Source organism: Oryzias latipes, chromosome 7 (assembly GCF_053564925.1).
Source record: "Oryzias latipes strain Hd-rR chromosome 7, Olatipes_Hd-rR_3.1".
Taxonomy (NCBI): Eukaryota; Metazoa; Chordata; class Actinopteri; order Beloniformes; family Adrianichthyidae; genus Oryzias; species Oryzias latipes.
Window position 1 is genome coordinate 21,559,806 of NC_136243.1, and position 6,000 is coordinate 21,565,805.

A 6,000-nucleotide genomic window follows, 5' to 3' on the forward strand; every position below is an offset into this window, starting at 1 on the left:
CAAAGAAAAAAAAATCAAAATTGCCATAGAGACAGATGCTTACAAGATTTGCAGCCAATGTGCATAGCAACACAGCCAAAAAGACAAATGTCGAGCTAGGAAGGAAAGCAATGCATAAAGTGCAAGAAGTTTAATCACTTTTCAAAGGGCTGCAGAGCCAAAATTCATTTCCAGCCAAAATCTCATCACAAGATGTTACACTCAGTGGGAGAATGCAAAAACAGCCATCAATCAAGGGATGAAGAGCAAATTAGTTAAACAAATTTTCACTGATATAGATGACAATTCTGTACATATTCAAAAATCTAAAGCTAAAGCCTTTTTGTTTTGCCACGCACTAGTTTTTTTTCTCTTTGGCTCAGCTGACACAGGCGATTTGCATATTATTTTTAAAGTTACACACCCAAATATGAAAAAAATAGTGGATATTCAAAATTTTCTAAATGAATGAATGGTTGTTTGTACCTGGGTTGGTTCTCTCCTCTAAGTTTAGTTTTATGCAAAAATTATATTTAAAAATTTTGTGAACTGAAACACATATATTAAAAATAACATTGATCAATCTTTTTGTTCTAAAAGAGAAAAAAAATCATTTTTCTGCAGTTGGATGTGAAGGCAGAGTCTAAATGCTGATGAAAGACAAATAATAAAAGGTTACAGGCGGAGTTTGGATGGTTAACTTAGCCAGGATCAGGCACCTGTTTTGTATGAAAATCAATGGTGGGCAGATGGTCATGGAAATAAAAGAAACACACCAAAGGTACTATGAGAAACATGGAGTTTTAAGCTATGGAAAACCATTCTGATCAAATAAGAGCACCAAAAACCTTAAAAATTCAAAATGTTTGCAATGATTTCTAACCATGTAATGTATTATATGTTCCTGTACTTGGTTGTGTGCTTGGCTGTGCCCCCTTACCTGACCGTGTACCTGGTCTCTGGCTTGTCTCTGCTTACAATATTTGCAGCCAATGTGCATGGCAACACAGCCAAAAAGACACGTGCCGAGCTACGAAGGAAAGCAATGCATAAAGTGCAAGAAGTTTAATCACTTTTCAAAGGGCTCCAGAGCCAAAATTCTTTTCCAGCCAAAATCTCATCACGAGATGTTACACTCAGTGGGAGAATGCAAAAACAGCCATCAATCAAGGGATGAAGAGCAAATTACTTAAACAAATTTTCACTGAGATAAATGACAATTCTGTACATATTCAAAAATCTAAAGCTAAAGCCTTTTTGTTTTGCCACGCACTAGTTTTTTTTCTCTTTGGCTCAGCTGACACAGGCGATTTGCATATTATTTTTAAAGTTACACACCCAAATATGAAAAAAATAGTGGATATTCAAAATTTTCTAAATGAATGAATGGTTGTTTGTACCTGGGTTGGTTCTCTCCTCTAAGTTTAGTTTTATGCAAAAATTATATTTAAAAATTTTGTGAACTGAAACACATATATTAAAAATAACATTGATCAATCTTTTTGTTCTAAAAGAGAAAAAAAATCATTTTTCTGCAGTTGGATGTGAAGGCAGAGTCTAAATGCTGATGAAAGACAAATAATAAAAGGTTACAGGCGGAGTTTGGATGGTTAACTTAGCCCGGATCAGGCACCTATTTTGTATGAAAATCAATGGTGGGCAGATGGTCATGGAAATAAAAGAAAGCTACCAAAGGTACTATGAGAAACATGGAGATTTAAGCAACGGAAAACCATTCTGATCAAATCAGAGCACCAAAAACCTTAGAAATTCAAAATGTTTGCAATGATATCTATCTATGTAATGTGTTATATTTTAAACGTTCCTGTACTTGGTTGTGTGCTTGGCTATGCCCCTGTACCTGACCGGGTACCTGGTCTCTGGCTTGTCTCTGCTTACAAGATTTGCAGCCAATGTGCATGGCAACACAGCCAAAAAGACACGTGCCGAGCTAGGAAGGAAAGCAATGCATAAAGTGCAAGAAGTTTAATCTTTTCAAATGGCTGCAGATCCAAAATTCCTTTCCAGCCAAAATCTCATCACAAGATGTTACACTCAGTGGGAGACTGCAAGAACAGCCATCAGTCAAGGGATTAAGAGACAGGACTTTATATTGGCAGCATAACCATTGAAAATGAAGGCCAAAGTAATGAACAAGTCTATGCAGATCTGGAGCTTAGCTCATCATCTTGAAAAGTTAAATTCAAAGTAGATACTGGGGCACAAGCCAACACAATTTCAGTGAACCTTTTTCAAACATTATTTACATTGTTATACCTTGGAACCGGCAAACCACAGACTCACAGACTAAGGTGGACACTCCGTAAATGTGGATGGCACATGCAAATTGAGATGTAAACATAAAGACCCGTGTCATTCCGTGCCACTCCGTGTCATTGACACAAGTCAACGACATGGAAACCAGTCTTGGCAATGAAAGACTGCAGAGAATTAAACTTGATTAAAACTGTGACAGCAGTAACAAAGGAAAAGACTGACACAGACTGACAAAACATCTGGGAAGAGTTTGAAAATGTGTTTCGCGGCAAAGGAGTGTTTCCAGAGGAATGTACAGTACAGACCAAAAGTTTGGACACACCTTCCCATTCGTTTGAATGAGAATTTTCATGTTGATCCAGAAATAACACCAGTTGCTTCCCTCCCCACAGAATATCTTTTGTTCTGCGAAGTAAGCTTAAAAAAGAGCTCGAAAGCATTAAGAAGAATGGCATCATCTGTAAGGTCACTGAGCCAACAGCATGGGTGAATGCACTTGTTGTTGTCGAAAAACTAAAATCAGGAAATCTCAGAGTTTGTCTAGACCCCAGACCACTAAACAAGGCAATTCAGAAACATTACTACCCACTTCCCACACTTGAGGATGTCACAGCAAAGCTTGAAAGAAAAAAATATGTCAGTGTGTTAGATGCCTGCTCAGGGTACAGGAACATCAAACTGTTATACACATTTCATACTGCGTTCGGTAGATACCGCTTCCTCAGGCTACTTTGGCATCATTTCGGCGCAGGATGAGTTCCAGAGGCGTGTGGATGAGACCTACAAGAGGGTCTTGAAGTGTGTCGCTGCCTTAGTGGACAACGTTGTGGTTTTTGGAAAAAGCAAGCAGGAACACGATCGCAACCTCAGAGCAATGTTGCAGCGCACAAGGAAAAGGGGTGTGAGGCTTAATCCTGACAAATGCCGCACATCTGTGGAAGAGGTAAGCTACTTTGGCAACACGTTATCAGACAAAGGTATGAAACCTGACCCACAGAAAATAAAAGTGGTCTAAGAGATGCAAGCACCACAGAACAAGACAGAGTTGGAGACAGTTCTCGGTATGTTCACATACCTGGCCTGGTTTGCACTACATCTATCAGAAGTCAATGCACCACTGCTAAAACTGCTGAAAGAGAACAATGGTTGTAACCCTTGTGCTATCCTAGGCACTTTAACATTGGGAGTTGGGTCATCTAGACCCACTACTAGACAGTGTACTGAACCTTTTTTCTTCAATGATTTGTGATCTTCGCTGGTGTCCATGGATTACATGAAATCTTTCCACCTTTATCCACCTTTGTCATGGTAGAGAGAACACGTCAATGTAAGGGTGTGGTCATCTAAGATAGCACAAGGGTTAAATGGGATGCAGCTCAAGACAGAGCATTTCTACAAATGAAAGACCTAATAACACTGGAGCTATGTCCAGTTCTAGCTTATTTTGACCCCCAGAAGGAGTTACATCTCCAATTACTGGTAGATGCTTCCAAAAATGGACTAGGTGCAGTTATACTCCAAGATGGCAAAACAGTTGCCTACATGTCAAAATCCCTCAACAAAACAGAACAGAACTAGGCGCAGATTGAAAAAGAGATTGAAAGAGCAGTACTTTTCGGCTGCAAAACAACCGTTACTACCTTATTAAAATGTAACAAATGTCATGACTTGCTAGGCAAGGCAGACCCAGACGGTGGGACCCAGAAGGAAATCACAGGTAAATTAAGAGGTTAGGAATAAAGTTTATTTTAATCCGGCGTGGCTTGGAGTCGTGGTGAGGCAGGAGGCTGGATGGAGGATTGTGGCGTGGCTGGAAGTTAGTAATGGCTCATGGTGCGGCTGGAGGTAAAGCAATGCCTTGTGGTGTGGCGGGATAATTCCTTGGCTTCTGTGAGGCACTTTGTCTCAGGAAGACAGGAGACTCAGGTGACCACTCGTGGTTTGGAATTCCTGAAGACGAGGCGTAAAACAACATTAGGCAAGAGCAAAAAACACATGAGCTAAACAAAACTTAGTGACAGACTATGCACCATCAGGGGTAACGAACTAGCGATGAATGCTGGAACTGGATCTCCTTATGAGGTCTGGAGGGTAATGACCAATGGCCAATGAGGGGCCACAGTAGGTTTGAGTCAGGAGAAGAGCAGAGAGGGGAGGGGGAGGAGAGCTGCCAGAGACACCATGACAACGAATCCTCAAGAGCAGTGGTGGCGAACAAGTTTGACACCAAGAGCCGAATTCTTTTACTGTTAGAGTCAAAGAGCCACACCACACACTGACCTTCCAAAACGTACACACACAAACACGCTATTAAAGCCATATTATTTTCCATAACACAGTCCTCTCCCTACAATACCACAGCAAGTATTGTACTTGTGTTTATTTCAAGGAAAGTGTCCACCCTCAATTAGTTAACACAGCGACTATACACTGGTGTAAGGTTAATGGCTGGTGAGGCACTGACTCCTTTGAAGACAGATTTACGATTGTCAAAACTGAATATTTCACTATTCATCCAACAGTATTTAACTGGTAATTCTTTGTCTCTCAACATTCCTCTTTCAATGACACTTACACCATAAATGCACAAACATCTGGACAGAGCATCCTTCTGGTGTCTAAGTCATTCATATTCACAATAAAGACATTAAAAACATTACATTTCAGATGTGTGTAGCATAAATTATATTTTGACCTTCAGTAAAAATGTTTTATTTTTTTAACTTTTCTTTAGACTAATGATTGACTTTTTGCACGAAAAACTGATAATTGATGGAATATTAAAATATCCACACAAGCATGCTCAGTCAGGTGTGTTTTCCAAACTACATCTCAGAATTTCTTACCTTGCTGCAGTGATGGGATGATGATCTCAGTAGGATTTCTCTAGTTTCTAGTAATCCTCTGCAGATCAGTTTTATATTCAGTTGTAGGCACTCTGATCAGTTCCTTTACGTGAGTGTCGTCAGAACGGACCGATGCCTTGATTTCACGTGTTTCAAGGTAACAAACAGGGACTGGCAGACATATATTGAGGAGAACGTCGACAGCAGAGCAGCTATTTTACACACGGGTATTTTTACTTTCTCGAAAATGTAACAGGGCATTCTTTCAAAGAGATTTCAGTTCATTCATCTCTGGTTCGCTCGCTATCTCATCAGTGACAGGTGGGGATCTCAGGCAGTCAGTCTATGCGTTAAAGGATCGATGAGAAAAGGGTTTGATCAGAATGGCTTTTTGTAGCTTAAAACTCCACCTGTCTCATAGTACCTTTGGTGTGTTTCTTTTATTTCCATGACCATCTGCCCACCATTGATTTTCATATAAAATAGGTGCCTGATCCGGGCTAAGTTAACCATCCGACCTCCGCCTGTAACCTTTTATTATTTGTCTTTCATTAGCATTTAGACTCTGCCTTCACATCCAACTGCTGAAAAATGAACTCTTGTTCTTTTAGAACAAAAAAATTGATCAATGTTATTTTTAGTATATATATTCACAAAATTTTTAAACATCATTTTTGCATAAAACTAAACTAAAAGGAAAGAACCAATCCAGGTACAAACAAGCTTTCATTCATTTAGAAAATTTTAAATATCCACTATTTTCCATGTTTGGTTGTGTAACTTAAAAAATAACATGTAAATCGCCTGTGTCAGCTGAGCCAAAGAGAAAAAAAACTAGTGTGTGGCAAAACAAAAAGGCTTTAGCTATAGATTTTTGAATATGTACAGAGTTGTCATC